This window comes from Hemitrygon akajei, chromosome 30 (genome assembly GCF_048418815.1).
Source record: "Hemitrygon akajei chromosome 30, sHemAka1.3, whole genome shotgun sequence".
Lineage (NCBI taxonomy): Eukaryota > Metazoa > Chordata > Chondrichthyes > Myliobatiformes > Dasyatidae > Hemitrygon > Hemitrygon akajei.
In genome coordinates, this window is record NC_133153.1 from 37,323,215 (window position 1) to 37,348,024 (window position 24,810).

At 40.5% G+C, this 24,810-nt stretch overlaps 1 protein-coding gene across 3 annotated transcripts in view; it reads right to left on the bottom strand.

Annotated features, from left to right (window-relative positions):
- pias1b (protein inhibitor of activated STAT, 1b) overlaps nucleotides 1-24,810 on the bottom strand; it is a 201,469-nt gene that overhangs the window by 140,633 nt on the left and 36,026 nt on the right. The window lies entirely within an intron of this gene.

The window sequence follows — 24,810 nt, forward strand, 5'->3', positions numbered from 1 at the left end:
AATGTTTTCTGCAATTCTTCCAAATTTTAGTTTCATTCACCCAAAACTCAATTGTGCTATTTTCAATTAGCTATAAATACACCATCTGCAATTTGTATATATTGAAGGTGAATTCTTAAACAAGAATTTTCATACACAAATTTGGACTATAAAAGTACCTGGATATTAATAGCCAGTTCTCTTGGGAGTTCAGAGACTCTGCCAGGACAATGGAAATAGTTAATAAGTTTTCTCTGCCAAATTTGACACCAAGATTTATCACAAGACCAATAATTCACTGAGCTTAAAATAAGACTGGCTACATCCATTTTTACTGTCAACTGGAACATTTCAACTCATCTGGCCTGGCAAATTCTAATGTCAAAATAGATGACAATTTGCAAATACTGCTTTTTTGCTATTTCACTTGGGGGTTGCAATCAAACTTGTCTTGTTTAAAAAAAAAACGGGTTGGGTCTCCCAAAAAAAGAGCAAAGCATCCAAATTCTTTCCAGTGATAGCTTCTTTATCCCAAATCTGCTCATACCAAGGCTAGACTCCTTTATCCTCCTGAATCCCCTGTTCCTTCATTAATAAACATCAAGAATGTGATGGAATGATCCCGGCTCAGCTGAATGCAGTTTTACATTTTAGAGTCAAAAAGACATCTGGCCAATAAGTGCCTAGCTTTTTAATCTGTTCTCAGTTACAATATTTATGTTGAAGACCAAGTTTCTGGTCAATGCTGACATCCAAATTTAAGATGCAGTTTAAAAAAAAATAATCACAGATAATTGTTTAAAATCTCTTGTCGACACTGACTACTACTTAACAGCATGTTTGAAGGTTGATCAGATATTGCAAGGTGGCAACCTTGCTTTTTCAACTTTCAGATGGAATTGAATATTAGTTAACTAATGCTGGTCTCTCAGAGACTACTATATCAAAAACATTAATAAAGCCAGATATTTTGACACAGACCCAGATCCAGTTTACAATGTTTTCTCAAAATTTTAGAAAATTATTAAACAATGAACAGACTAAAGGAAGAAGCATTTAAAATTTTTCAAAGCACATGTCATTATCCAGGTACACTGGGTAATCCAGTTCAGTTAGATTCAAGTTTAAGTGCCACTCAACCGCACATGAATACAGCCAAACAAGTGTTCCTCCAGGGCCAAGGTGCAAAACTCATTTCCAACAGTCATACACAACACAAGGCACATATAATACACAAGATAACAGTAAACATACAGCCACACAAGAAATATAATATAGCCCAAGTCTGAGTCCATGGAGCGAGAACAAGCTACAGCAGTCCACAGTGAACGCAATCCAGATGATCTTCTACTGAGCGAACACTGAAGAGCAACACTGATGCCAGCATGGATGCCGCGCCACACCATATCCGCCATCACTCCTGGGTGGCTGCAATACTTAACATGCAGCATGAGGTCTAGTCCACACTCCCTGCTGTCAGTCCCACCAATAAACCCATCAACCAGATTTGCAGCATTTCACATTACCAACATCCAACAGGGTCTTGCAATCACAAGAAAAATAACTAAGTCAATCACTCGCTGCTAGACCATACACCATCTTCACTCACCATCTCCAATGCCTCTCCAGGCAGCAACGTGGTCCACACCAAATCCAGCTTCTCCACCTACAAGCAAATCACTGATGGAGAGGACCTGCAGAACTTTAAGTTCTAATGCTCAGTGTCTTGGTGAACATTAAGGGGAAAAAAAACAAAGACCGAACACTTTTGGTTGGCCTTTTGGTGACTGCTGCATATAAGCACACCACCATCTTAATGGTTAAGATGAAGAGAACATTCAAACCCATCCCAGCTCCGTGGCCAGAATATGCTGGACACCAAGTAATGATGAGAATATATCAATATTTAATGCCCATGTTTTCAGAAAAAAAACTAAAGAAATCTAACAAAATAGAATGCTTTGAAAATTACTGCACTGTACAATATGGATAATGCTCTTCCAACTACTGAGCATATCTACATAAAACACTGTCAATTGAAAGCAGTATCCATTATCAGAGATCTCCACCACCTAGGCCATGCTCTTTTCTTGCTGCCATCATTAGGAAGAAGGTATAAGCACCTCAGAACCTGCTTCAAGAACAGTTACTATCCCTCAACCACCAGACTCTTGAGCAAAGGCGTTAACTCCACTCACTTGCCCATCCATTGAGATGCTCCCACAGCCAATGATCTCACTTCAAGGACTCTAGCATGTTATCTAATGTTCTCGTTATTTATTACTATTTATTTGCATTTGTACAGCTTATTGCCTTCTGCACTCCAGTTGTTCTTTCTTTGATCCTGTTATAGTTACTATTCTATAGATTTGCTGAGTATGCCCACAGGAAAATGAATCTCAGGGATGTTACTTTGATAACAAAATTTACTTTGAACTTTGTTACCTCACTTGACCCCAAAAGGGATATTTAAATAGATTTAAAATTGGCATACAGAAAACAAACCAGATAAAACAATTTCTCCTCAAGTAGAATAAAATCACAATTACAGCACATAGATCAGTTCATAACACCACTGCATTGCTTCTGTTAAGCCGTAAAAATTAACTAAATATTCAGGACTATTATAGCTTTAAGGTACACATTTTAAACATAATAACAAGCTGAACATGGCATTAACCTATTTTATATAAAAATAAGCTCAACTGTATCTGACAGTTAAATATACAAAAATAAGCATTCCAAAATGTAATGAAGTATTCATTTCTGGAAGCAAACAACTATATTAATGATGTTAGATTAATCTCTTGGGTCTCATTTATATTCACAAGGTTAATCCCTGATGAGATTCACCAGTGTTGTCAAATTGCACTGTTATGGATTTTGGTTCAATTCCAAAACAGTAGTTAACCATCAACATGAAAACAGATTGCACTGTATAAATTCATACATTTCCTATCTATAAGCACTTACGGTAACTGATTCTATTTGACAGTGCAATACCTTAGACAAAATAAGCTTAAAAATTAAGATTTCTTTGATCTGAATGTTTTATATACAGAATTTACTATGCCTAAAGAGATCTACATGCAAAACAATTTTCATCAAAAAAAGCTGGAAGCGATTCAAAATGATGCAAATTCTTCCTACAAAGTGGCCACAAACAAATCACCTCACCACAACTCATCTCAGGCTGTGAATTTACAATAGTGGCGTGCATCATTTCCCAGAAGGAATTTTAAACTAAAGGAACTCTGCATCACTGCTTGGTATGGGGGGTGGGCGTGGGAGTTGAGTGGGAGGCTACTGCACAGGATCAAAATAAGCTGCAGAGTTGGAAACTCAGTCAGCTCCATCATGGGCGCGAGCCTCCACAGTCTCCAGGACATTAAGGAGCAGTGCCTCAAACAGGTGGCATCCATCAAGGATCCCATCACCCAGGTCATGCCTTGTTCTCATTGGTACCATCAGTAAAGAGGTACAGAAACTTGAACAGCGCACACTCAACCATTCAAGAACAGCTTCTTCCCCTCTGCCATCCGATTTCTGAATGGATATTGAACCCATGAGCACCACCTCACTTTTTTTATTTCTATTTTTGCACCATTTCATTAATATAATGTACATTACCTTTGAACTATAGGAGCAAACTGAAACATAGACAATAGGTGTAGGTGTAGGCCACTCGGCCCTTCAAGCCAGCACCACCATTCAATGTGATCATGGCTGATCATCCACCATCAGTATCCAGTTCCTGCCTTCTCACCAAGTGAATTCCAAGATGGCGGCGCGACACAGCTTGCAGCGGCCACTCCAGAGCTGATTATCTGTTATTTGTGAAGTGGGGTGCCGTGCGCAATCATAATCGATTGAAAACGGACGTGGAAGCACGGAGGAACATTGGGAACATCTCCAGGAAGACCTTCTTCGTTGCTGCTGCTGCTGTGAGGTCCGGGACTCTGCTGGGAAGAACAGGCCACCAGTCCTCGGGGTCGCGTTGCCGATGGCCGTTGGTGGGGCCGTCTTAATACGCTCGGCAGAGGATGGTGCTCGGAGAAGCTGTGCCGGAGGGGATGGTCATTGGCTCGGAGGTTCGACGGACTCTGAGTCCGCTGCAGTCAGGTCGCTTTTGGTGTGTGCTGTGTCTGCGAGGCTGGGTCCGGCGGAGCTTTCATTGTGTGCTGCGTCTGCGAGGCTGAGTTGGGCGGTGCCGTGGAAGTCCATAGCGGGGGTATTCCCTTCTGCTGCCGGCGTGGGATGGCGTGTTTGTCAGGACCCTGGGGACTTGTGGAAACTGTGTGGTGATTTCTTTTGAACTTATCGTCCTTTAACATCTTTGGACTATTTTTACTGTGCCCATGGGCCGTTTTTTTTAATCAATTATGCTATTGTTTGCACTGTTGTTTTGTGCAGGTCTTGTAGTTTTAGTTTTTGGTCTTGTTTGTCTGGTGGATTTGGAGCTCCTTTCCAGGGAACGCACTAAGATGGTAGCGCGATATTAATACGCAGCAGCCTCTCCGGACTCTGGATTGGGGATGCCAAACGTTATGTGGATTTTCTGGTGTAGTCTGTTTTGTCATATGCTTTTGTGGTATCATTCTGGAAGAACGTTGTCTCATTTTTTTAAAACTGCATTGCATTTGTGGTTTCTAAATGACAAACTGAATCTGAATCTGATACCCCTCGACTCCGCTATCGTTAAGAGCTCTATCTAACTCTTTCATCCAGAGGAAACCTACGAAGTTCACAAGAACATACAAACTCCTCTATGATGGCACCAGAATTGAACTCCAGAACACCCAAGTTGTAATAGTGTCACACTAACCACTATGTTACTATAGCAACCAATGGAGATCCTTTGCAAAAGCATCTGAAGTTTATTATGGCTAGGAATCACATCCATGCAAAGGACACTGTAGATGGGAATTGAATGCACTTGATTCCAAAATCTCATTAACATTGTTTCACTTTTAACTCATCCACTCCAATCCCTGGTGAGTTCACTCAGTAGTTATGGCAAACAGATTCAAGGGGAATCTATATAAATTCTAAATAGATCAAATTTATTTATTAAGGGATACAGTGCTGAACAAGCCCTTCAGTCCAACAAGCCTCAGATCAAGCAACCAAATTGTTTAACCCTAGCCTAATTACAAGATATTGCAGAATGACTAATTAACCTACTAATCAGTAGATCTTTGGACTGTGGGAGGAAACCAGAGCACCCAGAGGAAACCCACACAGAAAGGACATACAAGCTTCTTACAAAGGATGACAAAATTCAAAGAAAATGATCAAAGTACATATATCACCATATACAACCCTGAGATCGATTTTCTAGGAGGCATATTCAATAAAATCAATTACTTAATACAGTCAATGAAAGACTGCACCAACAGGGTAGATAGCCAGTGTGCAAAAGATAAACTATACAAATACAAAAAGAAAAAAGAAATAAAGCTAATAATAAACAAGCAACAGAGAACATGAGACACAATCCTTGAAAGTGAGTCATAGGTTGTGGGAACAGTTCAATGGTGGAGCGAGTGAAGTTATCCCTTTGGTTCAAGGGGCTGATGGTTGAGGGGTAGTAACTGCTCCTGAACCTGGCAGTGAGTCCTGAGGTTCCTGTACCTTCTTCCTGATGGCAGCAGCAAGAGGGCAAAACCTGGTTGGTGGGAGTCCCTGATGATGGATATTGCTTTCCTGCAACAACACTCCATTTAGATGCACTCAATGGTGGGGAGGGCTTTACCCATGGTAGGCTGGGCTATATCCACTGCTTTTTAAATAGTATTTTCTGTTCAAGGGCATTGGTGTTTCCATACGAAGTTGCAGCCAGTCAATATGCTCTCCACCACACATCTACAGAAGGTTGTCAAAGTTTTAGATGTCATGTCATGCCAAATCTTAGCAAACTCCCAAGTAGAGCTGCTGCCATGCCTTCTTCATAATTGCACTTACATGCTGAGCCCAGGACAGTTCCTCTGAAACGACGGCATTAAGGAATTTAAAGTTGCAGACCTCCTCCCCCTTGTAGGACTGGCTCATGAACCTCCAGTTTCTTTCTCCTGAAGTCAATAATCAGCTCTGGTTTTGCTGACATGGAGCAAGAAATTGCTGTTGTGACACACCCAGCCAGATTTACAATCTCTGACTGAGCTAGATTGGTGTCACACGAACCATTACACCACCGTGGCACCTTTAACTGATAGGACTTTTTTGAGTGGAAGGAGACAGGATACAATATACAACCAACTTCTACAACAATAAATCAGCAATTCAAAAGTGAGGTTCAAAGGTTAATTTATTATCAAAGTATACAACTCTGAAATTCTTCTTCAGATGGCCACGAAACCAAGAAAGAAAAGGCAGCACGATCATCAACCCCCAAATCCCACTTCCACACACACAAACACAGAACAGGCACATCATTCCCCAAATCCCTCCTCTCACAAAAACAAATAAAAACAGAACATTTGTGATTATTCAGAAGCTGCCATGATAAGTGCACGCTTGAGTATCAGAATGTAAATGGCTCAGCTACAATATTTTCTGCCACCAACCAACCTTCATATCAATAATGTCAACTCGGGCAAATTTATAAATTGCTCAAATGTTAAGAATCAGTAGTACTGTGAACTGACACTTTAAGGAGACAGAACTGACAGTGCACAAAAGAAACATTTCAAATTTTGGCATAGTAATTTGCTTTGTGAAAATATTGCTTAAGGGTTACTTTTCACAACTAAATGACATTAAAATTCCATCCTATTCTACAGATTTTGACATTTAAATAGAATTTCTTTAAATAAAATCACCGACTATAACTTAATAATCATTCACTGATGGTAAATTTCCAAGCAATTCTACAATACATTTTCCAATGGTATTATTTTCTCAGAATCTTAATTTGGACCAGAAGTAGAATAGCAAAGGTAGAAATGTTTCATGTCAGTGTTAATAAACCTGATTCTGATTTTAGTTATGGATAAGTAGCAATCTTAATGAAATTGAGAAGTTGCTGCACATTCTGACAACTGATAAGGTGTTCTTCCCCTGACCTCATGCAAATATGAATGAAATCCACTAAATAAACTGCAATAAGTTTTGAATAAATGCCAATATTTACAATTTCAGAATATTTTGGCATTTTTGCTCCTAGTCTTGTCCACAGCATCATTAGCCGAAATATAATTAATCAAAACATTCTTTACTTCAGTCAAAGGCTTTTCATATCAGATAGCAAAAAGCAAAGTTATTCCTCTGGAGAAAAACAACAAGTTTCTATGTGTCTTTTGTTACACAGCTACAGGAGGATGAACTGCTTTTCCCAAAGAGTGGTGAATCTGTGGAATTCTCTGCCAAATGAAGCAGTGGAGACTACACCAGTAAATATGAGACAAGGTAGGATGGATTTCTGCATAATATGGGAATTGAGGGCTATGGGGGAAAGGCAGGTAGGTGGAGATGAGTCCACAATCATGATCTTATTGAATAGCGGAGCAGGCTCGATGGGCCAGAAGGCCTACTCCTGCTCACAATTCTTACGTTATGTCCATGAGTTTATTTCACAGGATTATTAGGAAGAAAACAGGGCAAAATTTCCTTAATACAATTAACATCAATCTCCTGACCCAAATGATCCCGGAACACTACGGTCAAATCCAGTAATTCCACTGCTCCTCCAAGGGCAGCAATACCAAAACTATTTATATTAAGTCATTCGACAAATTCTTTGCTGAAACTTAGTATCATAGTTTATGATTGAAGTAAAAAATTAACATCAACAGTTAACACCATGTTGCATAAAGATGCCCCACTGACTTCAAGTGAAGCTTGCTCAGCCAGAAAAGTTAGAAAATTCACTGAAGTCGCCTTTTTCTATTAAGATAAAATCAGCCACCATGAAAATGATGCCTGCTCATACCATATTACCTCAAAATAATTTATCCAGAAAAAAATGAACAGCAACATTGAGCTGAAAGTGTAAACCTCTACACACAAAAAAAATTGTCCTTCAATGTCACCAGGGAGTCTAGTAACATGGTGTCATAACATGTCAATGTCAGCAAAACAAAAGAGCTGGTCATTGACTTCAGAAAGGAGGGTGTTGCATTGCACACACTCTTTTACATTAGTGGTGCTGAGGTCGAGGGGGTTGAGTTAAATTCCAAGGACTGAACATCAATTGCCTTGCCCTGGTCCAACAACGTTGACACCATAGCCAAGAAAGCTCACTAATGTCTACTTCTTCAGAAGTCTAGAGAAAATGACCACAAGAAACTCCAGAGAGCTGTGGGCACAGCTCAGCACATCAGAAACCAGCAACACACACTGCATATACCAATGCTTCAGTGAAGCAACCAGCAAAAATCAAACATCCACCAAAAGCAGAAATCTTCTCTTCCCCCCTCCCCAACCATCCCTATTGGGCAGAATATACAACAGCTTGAAAGCACACATCTTGACAGAGTCCATCTCAAGATACAAAGGAGGACTATCATAGCACATATAATACCATCACACAGAGCAACGGTGCACATATGCTGTTTACTTGTTGCGTAGTGTGGTTCTGCTAAGCATTGTGGGCATGCTATGTTGGCGCTGGAATGTGTGGCGACACCTACAAGCTGCCCCATTTCACTCAAGTTCTGATGTGCATGTGATCAATAAATTTGAATAGAGTGAGGCAGAGTTGACTGTTGGGAATGGGTGCCTTTAGGCGATGTCAGAGAAATCAGCTAAATTTAGATCCCTGAAGTGCTGCTTGCTCACAAAGTACACTATAAAAAAGTAAATCAAGAAAAATTATTGGAAGGGAAAGACACTGTCTGCAAAGTGTTGCTATGCAAACTGCTACAACTAATTCCCAAAGATTCAAATAGGATAAATCACCACAAAGCAATCTCATGCTGTGATCAAAAGCACTTTATTAGACAAACAAATTTCATTGTCCACAAATTAACAATTTAATTTTGACCTTCAGATAATCTTAATCTCTTTATTCTTTAAGCAAATGCATCTAATTCACTTATTGTAGTCAATGATGGTTGTCTACAACTCTCAATTTAGTGAGTCAAGATAAACATAAAATTTTAAAGACCTCGGTCCTCTGTACATTTTTTAAATTCATTGATTAGTGCTAACTAACATACCAACATAATAAACATAGGGCCCACATCTACCATGTATACCCATGTGTTTCCTTTGAATTCTTATGCATAATAACTCATAGGGACGTTGACATGTTACTATTTCAATATTGTTTTAGCAAATATTCATTATCAAATTGCTGAGATTTCAGTGAGATTGTTACCAATATTTGACCACCCACAACGTTGAAGGTGATTGGATAACTGCAAAGATAAAAATAAAATTGTTTCCCTTCTTTACTGAGAAATCCTTTGCTAAAATTACAAATCCACTGACAATTTCATGGAAAGGGATCACAATAACAAGTAAGATTCCTTTTCAAAGCACCGTCAAATGGAATACATGGAATTGTTAAAAATCTGAGCCCTTTACAAACATTAGTACTGACCCCAGTTGAACATGCACAGCCACTGAAGATGTCACTTATACAGTCAACTTGATAGCACCATACACTGATAATACAAGTGTGTACCTACAAAACCTTGCATCATTTCCAAGTGTAAAGTTCAAAGCAAATTATCAAAGTACACATGTCATATCCTACCCTGAAATTCATTTTCTTGCAGGCAGGCACAGTAGTACAAAGAAATACAATACAATCAATAAAAACCTTACATAGAAAGACTGACAACCAACGTGCAAAAGATGACAAAGTACGAATACAAAAAAGGTAAAAATAATAATTTGGAGCTATACTGGAAATACTGTCAGAAAGTACATTTTCAATAACAAAGGAAATTTTATACACTAATATTTGTATATTGTTTTGAGTAACAGCTTTAAAGCCGTAATCCCAATCTTATCCCTCCCACCAGGATATGCTAAAAATATATGATGAGAGTCTTAAACTATATAATGAAGGCTATTAAAGCTTTAAACATCAACATTACCTTCCAATATTGAAGTAGAAGCATAAAAATTAATGGATTAGAGCAACAAAAATAAATACCAAGAAATGTGGTCCATATTAACTATTGGTTACGTAGGTCTTAAATAGCTGCCATTTGATATTTTGCCTACATTTACAAGAAATACTAATTTAAAAAGCAATGAACACAATAACTTCAAAACCTTCAAATTACAACCTTAAAGTTACCTACTAGGTTGATCTTATAACTTTGGCGAATTCTACAAATTGGCCAAGTTTTATGTATACCCAACATGATTCCTTGATTCATTTTGTTTCTCTATTCAATTAGCCAGTTATCTCCAAACAGATGGTTGAGATTTAAAAATAAAAATTCCATAGTAATTAATATGGGGAGCTGTAGCTTATTAGTTAAGATGATAAATCATTAGAGGGTGGACTAACAAATGACTGATGCATCAATAGAGATCATAATTCCTTGTAATACCTTGAATTAAGAAAGAAGTGGCCCTAGGAGCCCTCAAGTCCAATCCAAAATCCAAGTCATTAAATCAAACACAGATAAGCAAATTGTTCACTATCCTCTTCTAAATGGCGGAATCAGTGCTACTCCATCTTCAACACCATTTAGTGGTGCTTGGAAGCACCATTTCCAAAAAATGGCAAGCACATTGAACCTATTCTAGCTAAGAAAACCTCCATGCCCATGGAAGAATGGCTCAGTACATCCACCACTGGCTGTTCAAGCCAAGAACTGAAGGGTAAAGTACCCTGACTGAATTTGCCACAGCTGTGAATGAACCGAGACAAGTCCATAACTTCAAAACAACCCATATCTGTTCAACACTTAGTTGACAAGTTAATTGAAGGAGCAAGCACAATCCTTTTGGAAATGAGGTTCTGCTTTCATAAATAGTGAGAGTCTCTACCAATGTTAAGATGGAAAGATTTAGAACAAATCTGCCAATTCAAAACTGAACATCCTTCTGGTTTAAGATGACACTATTGAGTGCATGTGACAGCTCACGAGTCGTTCAAAAGGCAAGAAATTTGACTGAAAATATTACTAATAACACCTTTTATGAAGTAAATTGTGGTAAACCACAAACAATGAAGAGCAGAGTGCAGGTGAAGCAAATTTGACAGATGAACCATGCTGGTACGTTGGAGAATGAAAGCAGATGGAGCGAGCCTTCAGAGAGAAGGCGAGGCAGAGGAGTTTCGATGCCTGTACAACTGGCCCAAGTGCGAGGTGGATTGTTCTGGGCACCAAGCCAATTTGGAGAAACTAAGAGCAGCCATAGACTGGGCAGCAAAATCTGGGCTTGGACAAGATCATTAGGCGGTGTGGTCAGGTCTGGAGCCTTTCACTACAATGGTGCTCAGGTCCTAGTGTGAGATACGATACACTGTTTGGACAATTTAAACACTAGCCCAGATAGACTGGAAAGGCAGGGTGTCAGGATCAGAGGCGAGAGCTGATTTCTCTCGCTCTCCTGTGGTGTTCACTCTTCTCCATGACACTGAAAATATTTAGACTGCCTTTGCTGCTGTGCTCCATGCCTGCTAATATGATATAGACTAAATAGACTGAGGGACTCATTTCTGTGCTTTAGTCATGTATGGCTCTATGATGCATCAGGTAACAAAGCATCCAGCATGTACACAAGTTTTGGGAAGGTTTTGCACCACTTTTCACAATACAATTGATGTTCAGTTATAAGCGTCTCCAAAGTTTTAAAAAACACAGAAAAAACTAACATGCAATACACAGTAAAATTTGGTGAAGTTTATTGACAAAGCTATAATTGCCACGATGTTAAAAGGTTACGCAAAAATGCACAAGTTCTCTCATGTTATCATGGCAACAAAATGGAATCATTCCAGCACTGGTGATGTAATGCATGTGCTCAATGGAAAATTCCTTACACAGCAGGCTTACTAGTTACTAGAAACTTCATTAGCCCAAAAAAATCTGTTGATTATTTCTCCATATCTCTTACTAGCCCACAATACAAACACAATTCATTCTGAAAATTCAGAGACAATTAATAGCAATGATAATTTTCAAAAATAAGCAAAAAAGCAATAAATCTACAAATTTAATTAGTTCAACATTTCAAAGTTCAAAGTAAATTTATCAGAGTTCATATGCTTGCAGCGGCCACTCCGGAGCTGATTATCTGTTATTTGTGAAGAGGGTGCCGTGCACAATCATAATCGATTGAAAACAGACGTGGGATCACGGAGGAACATTAGGAAATCTCCAGGAAGACCTTCTTCGTTGCTGCTGCTGCTGCGAGGTCCGGGACTCTGCTGGGAAGAACAGGCCCCCAGTCCTCGGGGTCGCGTTGCCGATGGCCGTTGGCGGGGCGGTCTTAATACGCTCAGCAGAGGATGGTGCTTGGAGAAGCTGTACCAGAGGGGATGGTCGTCGGCTCGGAGATTCGACAGACTCGGAGTCCACTGCGGTCAGGTCGCTTTCGGTGTGTGCTGCGTCTGCGAGGCTGGGTTCGACGGAGCTTTCATTGTGTGTTGCGTCTGCGAGGCTGAGTCGGGCCGTGCCGTGGAAGTCCATAGCGGGGGTATTCCCTTCTGCCGCTGGCGTGGAATGGCGAGTCTGTCGGGACCCTGGGGACTTGTGGAAACTGTGTGGCGATTTCTTTTGAATTTATCGTCCTTTAACATCTTTGGACTATTTTTACTGTGCCCATGGTCTGTTTTTTTTAATCAATTATGCTATTGTTTGCACTGTTGTAACTATGTGGTTTTGCGCAGGTCTTGTAGTTTTAGTTTTTGGTCTTGTTTATCTGGTGGATTTGGAGCTCCTTTCCGGGGAACGCGCTGAGATGGTAGCACGATATTAATACACAGCAGCCTTTCCAGACTCTGGATTGGGGATTGCCAAACGTTATGTGGATTTTCTGGTGTAGTCTGTTTTTTCATATGTTTTTGTGATATCATTTTGGAGGAACGTTGTATCATTTTTTAACTGTATTGCATTTGTGGTTTCTAAATGACAATAAACTGAATCTGAATATAGGATTCACTTATACCCTGTGATTCATTTTCTTGTGGGCATTCACAGTATGTGCAAACAATAGAAAAAAATTAAAACACAAGAGAAAATCTGCAGATGCTGGAAATCCAAGCAACACACACACAAAATGCTGGAGGAACTCAGCAGGCCAGGCAGCATCTATGGAAAAAAGTACTGTTGACATTTCAGGCCAAGACCATTCAGCAGGACTGGAGAAATAAGATGAGTAGGTTTAGAAAAAATGAATAATTGCACAGGATGGGCAAGCAACTAATGTGCAAAAGACTAACTACAAGTACAAAAAGAAAATATTAAATAAGCAATACAGAACATAAGACAAAATCCTTGAAAGTGAGTCCACAGGTTGTAGGAACAGTTTAAATGTTGAAGGTGCATGAAGTTATCCCTTCTGGTTTAAGAGCCTGATGGTTGATAATAACTGTTCCTGAACCAGGTGGTGAGGGTCCTGAGGTTCTTGCATCTTCTACCCAATAGCAGCAGTAAGAAGAAAATATGGCCTGGATAGTGAGAATTCTCGATGTTGGACCATTGACAGCTGGGAGAGAACATCCTACTCGCGTCATTTAGGTTCTCCTGGGTTTAGTGCAGCAATTGTAAATATCTGTCTGCTAAAAAAAACTTACAGCTCCAAGGACAAATCCAGGAAGCCTAGATTTTCAAAGCCCATTTTCCTGTAAGGCAAAGTTCTCCACAGACCATTGTGAAATGTTTTTGTTATTTTAAATCCTATTAATATTGGCAATTATTGGATATTCAGGATGAGATCAATAGACTTTAAAGATAAAGCACTGAAACAGGGTCATTCAGCCCAAGCCCTTGCCATTCAATCACAACCACATGAGTAATTAACTTACTAACTCAAGTCTTTGGAATGGGAGAGGAAACTGGAGCACCCAGTGGAAACCCACACAGTCACAGAGAGAACAAACTCCTTACAGGCAGTGGCAGATTCAAATCTTGGTCACTAGTGCTATAATACATTACTGTATTATACACAGCATGCTACTGTGCTGCTCACCAGTGGAAGAGGAAATGGGAATAATACAGGCGTGGGGGAGAGGTGCAATTTCAAGCATAGGACCTACCTGCATTTTTTTTTAAATGACAGAAAAAGTATAGGAATTACTTCTTCACCCTCTTCCTAGCCCAGAGTTAGGTGACATTTTAAGCACCATCAGAATTTACTTGCTACCAGCTAACATTTCTGACCAGTAATTAATTGTGGTTCTTTTCATCTTTTTGAAATACAGTAGTCACAAATTATCTTCAAATGTACCAGCTGAAGATAGTTTTTTGAAAATAATTGAAAACAGCAAATGATTGGGATCACTTGACAGTTGCTGCACTCGACTACCAATTTATCAGCTGATTCAGCAAAAAAAAGCTTGTTCTAGAGAGCACCACAAGAGTTTTGTGCGTTCAGAGAAAATATACAACTAACATGGCTCAAATGAAAGTGCTTTTGCTTTACACTAATTTCACCAGGAAGCAGATTGCTGAGTAGCATTCTGCCCCCCCCCCCCACCCCCATTCGATCATCATTGAATCACTACTGGGCTACTGTGGATAAGTTATCAGGAGACATAAATAGAATTAAATTCTATGGACAGAGACAGCTACGATCACCTCAAAGAGCCCCTCAACTGTGAATGCTCAAGCACAGAGCCTCAGCTCTATCCCACAGCAATCTGTGTGACCCAGCGGAGCTACCACCACATGAACTAAAGCCAAGAAGGCTACATGCCAAATGAAATGCATGGGAACAGACAGTAACCCTGATTATGTCCAAAAACTTGGCAGACAGCATCTTCAGTCATAAATTCACAACTCCAGGAAGAGGAGGACATGACGGAAGATTTTCAATGCCATTAACTTGACAAGAGTAGACAAATCTGATTAGATTGTTACTGTGGAGCCACCTTGCTGTCTGCTGCGAGGAGCATTCTCTACCTCTGCTTCCCAGTGTCCAAACTGCTCAATTACTAGTGAGGAGTTCACTTAGAGGAACGCAATCTTCACTGCAGACTGCATTCAGAGTATCACAGGGAAACAAATTAACAACCATATCTGTTTTAAACCTCATGTCAGTCATCAACTGAGGATTATAAATAATCCATCTTAAATTTGATTGCTTACAGAATTTGTTTGTATTTTCCCCACTATTGTATGTACACTGTATTAAACTAGAAGATCCACAACAGGCCACATTTCAATGCAAGTGAATGCTACATTATCAAGAAAAAACACAAGTCAAACTCACATTAACGCTGCAACTCACCTCCAACAAGCTTCCCACGGGGTTAGAGCCTCTGCTCCAGAACCAAGATCATCTTCAGTCAAACTGCTCTAATGCAGATGACTTGTTTATGTAGGTTTACAAGGACAAGCTCCAAGTCACTTATTCAGTAAAGACAGAACAGGCTGGACTTCGCACAAAAATCCACTCGCCACTATACATTGTTCTTACAATACAAATCAACAAAATGACAGAAAAGCACACCAATCCTACTTCTCAGGAGCCACCTTTCAAAGGTGAAATTCCACAGGAATGAGATTCTACAGATGCTGGAAATCCACAGCAACATTTGCAAAATGCTGGAGGAATACAGACCACGCAGCATCTTTGAAGAGGAATAAATAGTCAACATTTCAAGCAAAGACCCTTCTGTCTGATCTGTTGCATTCCCACAGCATTTTAAGACCATAAGATATAGGAGCAGAAGTAGGCCATTCGGCCCATCGAGTCTGCTCCACCATTCAATCATGGGCTGATCCAATTCTTCTAGTCTTTTGTGCTTATTGCTCTGAAATCTTTCATCGCCTCCACTTTGTCAGAACAGCCTTTAACTATCTAATGCAGCAGTGCTCCTTGTCCTCGTGTACTTTGCTAAGATATGGACTGCACAGAATCAAGTTTAACATGACATGTTGTGAAATTTGTGGTTTTGTGAGAGCAGTACAGTGTAGCACAAGATAAATTATAACAAGAAACACTTAAAAAATTTAGTGCAAAGAGTGCAAACCCAGTAGTAGTATTGAAGGTTTGGTTCATTATCTGTTCAGAACCCTGATGGCAGATGGGAAGAAACTGTTCTAAAAATGTTGTATGTGGTAGCAATGAGAAGAGGGGATCCTAAATGATGAATGTCACCTTTTTAAAGCATCACCTTTTGAAGATATTGCCGTTGCTAGAGAGGCTAGTGTCCATGATAGAGCTGGCTGATTTTGCAACCCTTTGCAGCTTTATACAATTGCTGTGCAGTGGCCCCTCCATACCTGCTCTCAGCAAGTATCTGAAAGAATAAAGACTGACTTTAACAAAATCCTCTGAAGATAAGTAAAACAAGCATCCCTTTTCAGGCCAACATTCAAGCCCTACTTACACATAAGCAGATCATACATAGGCCTGATATCCAAAACAGATAGTTTATCCTGAGCTCTAACACTGCAAGGTGAGCACACAGGAAAATACTTGGTTGTTTTGAAAATGTTTAACATTCCCAACTTGTGGGCATACCTAGTGCACAAATGCTTCAAATAGAGAAGCATCATTTAGATGACATTGGGAATCTTGAGTCAAGTTGTCAGGAGCACAAAAGCTTAGTTTAAGTCCAGAAGGAACCAATCACCTCAAACTACCAACTACCCACCTGCACTCTAGATTCTGTAAATGCAAAACCGAAAATCAAAACTATTAACAAACCACATCAACTGAATTACGTATTTGGATACAAGAGTCAATAATTACAAAGGTCTTTGGTCAGGACAGGAATGTGATTCTTTTACATAGTGTCCTTTCAAAAAGAAACCAAGACAAAAGACATAATCCCTATTAGAACATGACTACTTTAGCCAAGTCATTCAGCTCACCCCCCCCCCCCCCCATGTCCCTTACAATCTTCCCTGGAGGGCCAGATTGTGATTGTCTGTGCCCAGCGCTGCAGAATAATTCCAACGGATTTACTCAATCTAGTAATGAACCAAAAGAAAGCAAGCTTGGCATTCTGCATTCCAAATGTTTCTCCTTCAATTGCAAGTAGGGATAGACTGAAGAGTTGGGGGTGGGTAAAGTGATCAAACTAAATCAAAACAATCTAAACAATTAAAAAGCAACAGTTAAAGATATTCAAATCAGGTGTGTGTAAAAAAAAACGGGATATTGGACATACTGGACATAGCAATTTACAGCTTCATCTCAGAAGTAGATCATACCATGCATTGCTTGTTAAAATATTTCCAATTCTGATAACGCTGCAAAGTTCTCAAAGATACTGGTAGAAATGCAGAAACATTACCACTCACTAATTACCAATGTTATGACCCCAGCCCCCTCCTTTGTGAGATTCGCAAGAGCCCTAGTCAAGGGGGGGTCAAATGACCCAAGAGAGAGAGGGAGACGTGCTGAAGACCACGTTCCCCCGGGAAGCAGAATAAAGCGACTCTTTGACTATTGTCTCATGAAGACCACGTGTAAAGCCCTCGGGCAAAGTGGGCTGGTCGCTCAACAAGACAAAAGCCTCGGACATAGCCATTGTCTTGGGAGACACCTTTGTGGGATAAGGAACTGGCCTACGTGCAAAATCTCAGGGCAATGTGAGATGATAGATAGATAGATAGATAGATACTTTATTCATCCCCATGGGGAAATTCAACATTTTTTCCAATGTCCCATACACTTATTGTAGCAAAACTAATTACATACAATACTTAACTCAGTAAAAATATGATATGCATCTAAAATCACTCTCTCAAAAAGCATTAATAATAGCTTTTAAAAGTTCTTAAGTAGTTTACTTAAATACATTGAGTCCTAACCCCGGCACTTTAACATATCTTACTCCTGGCGGTTGAATTGTAAAGCCGAATGGCATTGGGGAGTATTGATCTCTTCATCCTGTCTGAGGAGCATGATAGATAGATAGATACTTTATTCATCCCCATGGGGAAATTCAACTTTTTTTCCAATGTCCCATACACTTGTTGTAGCAAAACTAATTACATACAATACTTAACTCAGTAAAAAAATATGATATGCATCTAAATCACTATCTCAAAAAGCATTAATAATAGCTTTTAAAAAGTTCTTAAGTCCTGGTGGCTGAATTGTAAAGCCTAATGGCATTGGGGAGTATTGACCTCTTCATCCTGTCTGAGGAGCATTGCATCGATAGCAACCTGTCGCTGAAACTGCTTCTCTGTCTCTGGATGGTGCTATGTAGAGGATGTTCAGGGTTTTCCATAATTGACCGTAGCCTACTCAGCGCCCTTCGCTCTGCTACCGATGTTATACTCTCCAGTACTTTGCCCACGACAGAGCCCGCCTTCCTTACCAGCTTATTAAGACGTGAGGCGTCCCTCTTCTTAATGTTGCCTCCCCAACACGCCACCACAAAGAGGGCGCTCTCCACAACTGACCTATAGAACATCTTCAGCATCTCACTACAAACATTGAATGACGCCAACCTTCTAAGGAAGTACAGTCGACTCTGTGCCTTCCTGCACAAGGCATCTGTGTTGGCAGTCCAGTCTAGCTTCTCGTCTAACTGTACTCCCAGATACTTGTAGGTCTTAACCTGCTCCACACATTCTCCATTAATGATCACTGGCTCCATATGAGGCCTAGATCTCCTAAAGTCCACCACCATCTCCTTGGTCTTGGTGATATTGAGACGCAGGTAGTTTGAGTTGCACCATATCACAAAGTCCTGTATCAGTTTCCTATACTCTTCCTCCTGTCCATTCCTGACACACCCCACTATGGCTGTGTCATCAGCGAACTTCTGCACATGGCAGGACTCCGAGTTATATTGGAAGTCTGATGTGTACAGGGTGAACAGGACCGGAGAGAGCACGGTCCCCTGCGGCGCTCCTGTGCTGCTGACCACCGTGTCAGACCTACAGTCTCCCAACCGCACATACTGAGGTCTATCTGTCAAGTAGTCCACTATCCAATCCACCATGTGAGAGTCTACTCCCATCTCCGTTAGTTTGTGCCTTAAGATCTTGGGCTGGATGGTGTTAAAGGCACTAGAGAAGTCCAGGAATGTAATCCTCACAGCACCACTGACCCCATCCAGGTGAGAGAGGGATTTGTGCAGCAAATACGTGATAGCATCTTCCACTCCCACCTTCTCCTTATACGCAAACTGAAGAGGATCCCGAGATGGGTGATGGGGGAAGGATTGCCTCGCCCCCCCCCCCCCCACCCTGATGGACATCTACAACCCTGCCAGTCCAGATAAAAGGTGGGCTGCCGAGGCGGGGCGCGAGACGCACCAGAAGACGCGCTTGAGATCCTGTGACAGCGTTTTGATAGCGACAGCCGGTGGTGGGGTTTGTGTGCGTCTTTTCCTTGCCTGGGATTGGCGAGCCCACAACGGAAAAACGGCTTAGCTACAGGGGAGGCCACAGGTGAGCATTCATTCCCCCAACGAGGCTCCGACAAACCGAACTCTTCCAGATTGGAAAACCTGTCGGGTAACTCTTTCATCCCCCCTCTCTCTCTCTGTCTAACAAAAGTGCACCAATGCGACACCACAATGACGGCAGTGGGTGGAACTGCAGTAACCGCAAAAAGACTTTTAAATATCCAGTAAACAATATATATCTACATTACCCCTAGACAACGATAGAGCTTATTTCTGATTGATTATTACTATACCTGTGCTTTAGATTGAGTTGTGACGACATATATGATCTGAATGTTTTGTATTAACCATACGTTTATGCCCCTTTATAAATAAAAACGTTTGAAAATAGTAGCATCAGGCTTCAGTGGACCCATCTATCTTTGCTGGAAATTTACCCGGTTACTGGGGAACGCAACACCAATGACAGCCTCTTTGTACATTAGAATTTCAGGTTATCGATCTAAAACAGTACCCCTCACTACTGATACTTTCAGACCTGTTGACTATTCCTACCATATTTTGCTTTCAGATCATATTTTTAGTATCAACAATTACACTTCACTGAGTTTCAATTTTTCACATTTCAACTTTGCAATTGAGAAATGCAGGGAATCTTTAATTTTGCCAAAAGCCCAGTGGTGAACATCTCAACATATCTGCAGATTTAATTCAGTTCTACTAGCTCTGCCATCTGATCTTGGAAGATGGCAATTTCCTCCAAACCAACGAGATGATTGTTCTGTTTATTTTTACATCTCAGCAGGACAACAAAGATTGAAGTTCATCTTGAAAATTTTATTCTTATTTATGAGATACAGCACAGAGTAGGCCCTTCGACTCCACGCTGCCAAGCAATATCACAAATTAATCATGGCCTAATCACAGGACAATTTACAATGAACAATTAACCTACCAAATGGTAGGTCTTTGGACTGTGGGACTAAACCTGAGCACCCAGAGGAAACCCATATGGTCACAGGGAAAATGCACAAAGTCCTTACAGGCACCTTCTACAAATTGTATCTTGCTGTTCCTATGTTTATAGGTATGAGGCAAACAAACATAATAGACTTGCTTTGGATCAATCCTACCCACCAAATCCAGGATTGCAACGAGATGAACAATTTGAGAAGTTTTAACTAGGTTAACTGAAAATGAATTGAGCTGCCAATGAAGGGGAAAGAGACTGAGCAAAAATGTAATACAATTCAGATATTCATGAGATACTGGGAACCAGCAATTTCCCACTATGGTGTTGTCACTGGATATTCAAACATCTATTTTAAGCTATCATAGAATCTGGAGTGTGTACTGTTCTACAATTTCCATGACAACAGGGAATGAAGCACATTTTATAGGATTATGGATCATATCCTTTCTGGATGGTAGAAAAATGTAGATGTTTGGAAAGCATTACTGCTCCTATATCTTGAAGAAAACATACAAAGAGCAATATCATTTTGCCAACTATCTATCCTGACATCATCCAAGTGCAAATTTCCAGTAGCACAGTAGATAGATCACACTGCTGCTGCACTGGCTCCAGTAACGCAGAGCTTGGTGCTGTGAAGTTTGCAAGCTCTCCCTGTAATTGTGGAGGTTTCCCCAGGGTGCTCGATTTTCCTCCTCCATGTCAATGATACGTTGGTAATTTAACTGACTGCTATAAATTGCCCTAGAGTAGGTGGGTTGCTGAAGGACTGAAGTTGATGGGCATTTGGAGGTTATGGCTCAGAGCTGACATGGCCCAAATCATAGGATGTGAAAATTAATAAAATGCAACACTAACAAAGCAAAATGGAAAGCCTAATCAACCCAAGTGAAAGCTAATAAGTAGCTAAGAGGTTACATAGTTAAAAAAATGTCCCAGAATCAATGCTGAACTGACTCCACAATCTACAGGTTCACTTTCAAGGGCTCTACAACTCAATCTCAGTATTATTTGAACAATTTGTCTTTTGCACATTGGTTGTTTGCCAGTCTTGGTTATTTACAGTTCATAAATTCTATTGCATTTTTACTTTCCTGTAAATGCCTCCAGGAAGATGAATGTGAAGGGAGTAAATGATGACATATACATACACTACAATATACTTTAATAAATTTACTGACTTTGATTCCATCAGCTAAAGCTAAAGGCAAATGCAGGCGGGCCCTGTTATGAAGGGGTTATGTTCCTAGAAATCCACTGTCCCATGATTCTGTAATGCAAATTTCCTGCTGCATTGAACATGCTAGAAGCAGAGATGTGTTCCAACGTTTTCCTCTCAAAGCAGTTTTATCAATGAAAGTGACCAACTGGTGTTATTTAACAGAGATCAATATTGTGCATGGATAAGGAACAAAGCTTATACAAAAATTGTCAAATTGTCTATTTTTAATTATACAATACTCTAGGGTAATAAAATTTGTTTATGATGTCACTTCATCAATTAGGCAGGAAATCATGGCCAAGTCCCTCTTTTGCCTGTATCTTTCAGTCCCAGGAATGTGAACAGATGCCTCAATGCAGTTACAGCATGCTCTTTTTCTTCAATGTACAAGTGTTTAGGAAATGGTGATATCAGGGAAAGGAAAGAGATTCGAAGATCAGGGTCCATGGGAGAAAGAAGGGGTAGGAGCAATTCAGGAAAAAATGGCTGGAAGCAGAGGAAAGACCAAACGATTACTGAGTTGGCCATGGCTACTGCAGCTCCCCAAAATGTGCATGAAAGATGCCTCATAGATAAAGAGCATGGCATCTCTGAGACATTAGCTTATGCATCTGCTGACTGGAAAAAGCGTGACAAGAGGGACTCGCCTGAATGAAGGCAAGGAGGTGCACAGGAGCGAGACAGATCAGTGGACATGCAACAACACCCTTACACTCAACGCTAGCAAGATCAAGGAATTAATTGTAGACTTCAGGAAGAGAAAGTCAAAGGGACACACACCAGTCCTCAAGAGATCAGTGGTGGAAAGGATGAGCAGTTTCAGGTTCCTGGGTGTCCACATCCAAAGATCTATTCTGTGCCCAACATATCATGCAATTACAAAACATGACAACACGGTGGCTATATTTCATTAGGAATTTGAGGAGACTTGGTATGTCACCAAAGACACAAATTTCTACAGATGTACGGTGAAGAACATTCTGTTTTCATCACTGTCTGGTATGGAGGCACCACTGCCCAAGATCAGAAAAAGCTACATGAAGTTGTCAACTCAGCCAGCTTCACCATGGGCACTAGCTTCCCCAGCACAGAGGACACATTCAAAAGGTGATGCCTCAAAAAGACAGCATCCATCATTAAGGACCCTCATCACCCAGGACATCCCCTTTTCACTTCTACCATCAAGGAGATTGTGCAGGAGCCTGAAAACACACAACATTTTAGGAACAGCCTTACATCTGCCATCAAATTTATGAATGGAGAAAGAACCAATGAACACTATTGCATTCTGCACTATTGATTTAATTTTTATTATTGTAATTTATTATGTACTGCAAAGTACTCTGCTGCAAAACAAATCTCATGACATACATCAGTGATATTAAACCAGATTCTGACTGCCAAACCATAGGCATCATGATATTATATCCAAGTCTTATTGCCCCACGGTATTGAGTGACAAAAATAAAAATTGCCAACATTTATTCATTCTGTATTCCTCTCCCCCCCCCCCCTCCAAATTCAGTGTATTTTATTCTGTCTTAAAATTTGGGGTCGTGATGTACACGTCTATAAAAGGCCAAGTTCTGTAACGTAAGTGGCAGGGGTCACCTATATTATGAATATGAACTGATGGCAAATGAATCAAAACAAAGGACATTGGAGGACAACTGATCCATCATCTCCACTTGGCCATTCATTTAAATGTTATCCTTTATTGTACTAATCAAAGAAACAGGATGGACAATGAGACAGTTGCTTCCTTAACTAGGGAGAAACCTGCATTGAGCATAAAAAGTAAACTGAACAGCTTGCATCTTTAGGCAAATGACAAATGAACAATTCTACTTCACATCTAAAAAATGTTCTATAGGCACCAGCAGCAGGCCAATTTCACTTACACTAATCATTCTCAACAGATGACTGCTCTGGACACGGACATGGATGCTAACTACACATTGCTGCATGAAGGCTTGTGCATTACAGTAAGTATGCCATTTCCACTAGCCAAGCCTCTTCCAATAAAACTACAACGCTGCTATCTAATCTAGCAGCCTGGATTAATAGTATTCAGTAAAAGAACAAATATCCAAGCTGACTGCCAAGTGATAGAAGGCTTCATTAATAGTGCCATTAAGCATCAACCATTCACTAATAACATGCTTCCCAGTTAAATGATTGTGCTGCAGATGTTATTCCTGTTCGTTCAATGAATCCGGGGGGGGGGGGGGGGGGGGAAGGAGGAGGAGAGAAAAGGAGAAAACTGGTCACTGTTGTATCAAAGGAAAGATCTTGCAATTAAAAGAACAGCCTGGTATTAACATGGCAACTTACATGCCCCTTTCAGAATGTCCTCAAGTACAGAAATCATACTTAATCCAAGCAGTCCATTGTGCCTTACAATGATAGGAAACCTGTGCAGGGGAAGTTTTTCAAGTGGAAAAGCCATTGCACTGGGGCAGTTCCGCTCTCAGCCTCAGATGTCCAGCTCCAGTGGTATGAACAACTGTCACAAATCGGCGTCTTCTTTGGGTGCAGTGGATGACCATGACGTCTTCTGTACCTTGTCGTGCCCTTACCTCTCCATGACCTGTTGAAGAACCACCTTCCTGGCCATTGGATCTCTCCTGACCAGTCCACCAGAGCTGACTTCACATGCTGGAACAGACAGGTTCCTAGCTTACCAGGGTACAAAGCCATGGGTTACTCTCACCTGCTTTAGCCCACCTATCAAAGTGTTCCAGGGTGTTGCCTGTCTCATGCAAACCGCTACTTAGAGCCACAGGTGACAGCCAAGTCTCCAGTGGGGTTCAAAGACAAGTTAGCTGCCCCAGAATGAACGTGACAGGCCCCTTCACCGGGGGTGCTACTCCTCCCTGTACATTATAGCAATTATCTACACAAATATATAATGGATTCCACAGCACGAAATTCTGCTGCTGTGTTAAAATCAAATTGCATATTGAAGCAAAATCAGAGCAAAGAGAAAATCAACAGATGCTAGAAATGAAGTAATACACACAAAATGCTAGAGGAACTGGTTGTAACAGCATCTTAAAAGGATTTCAAATTCTGAAAATCCTAGCAATTCAAGGTTGTACAACTTAAACATTCTGTGATAAGAAATGAATCTTGCATCAAATCTTAAACAGGCAAGTTTAAAATATTTAAAACCTCACTCTT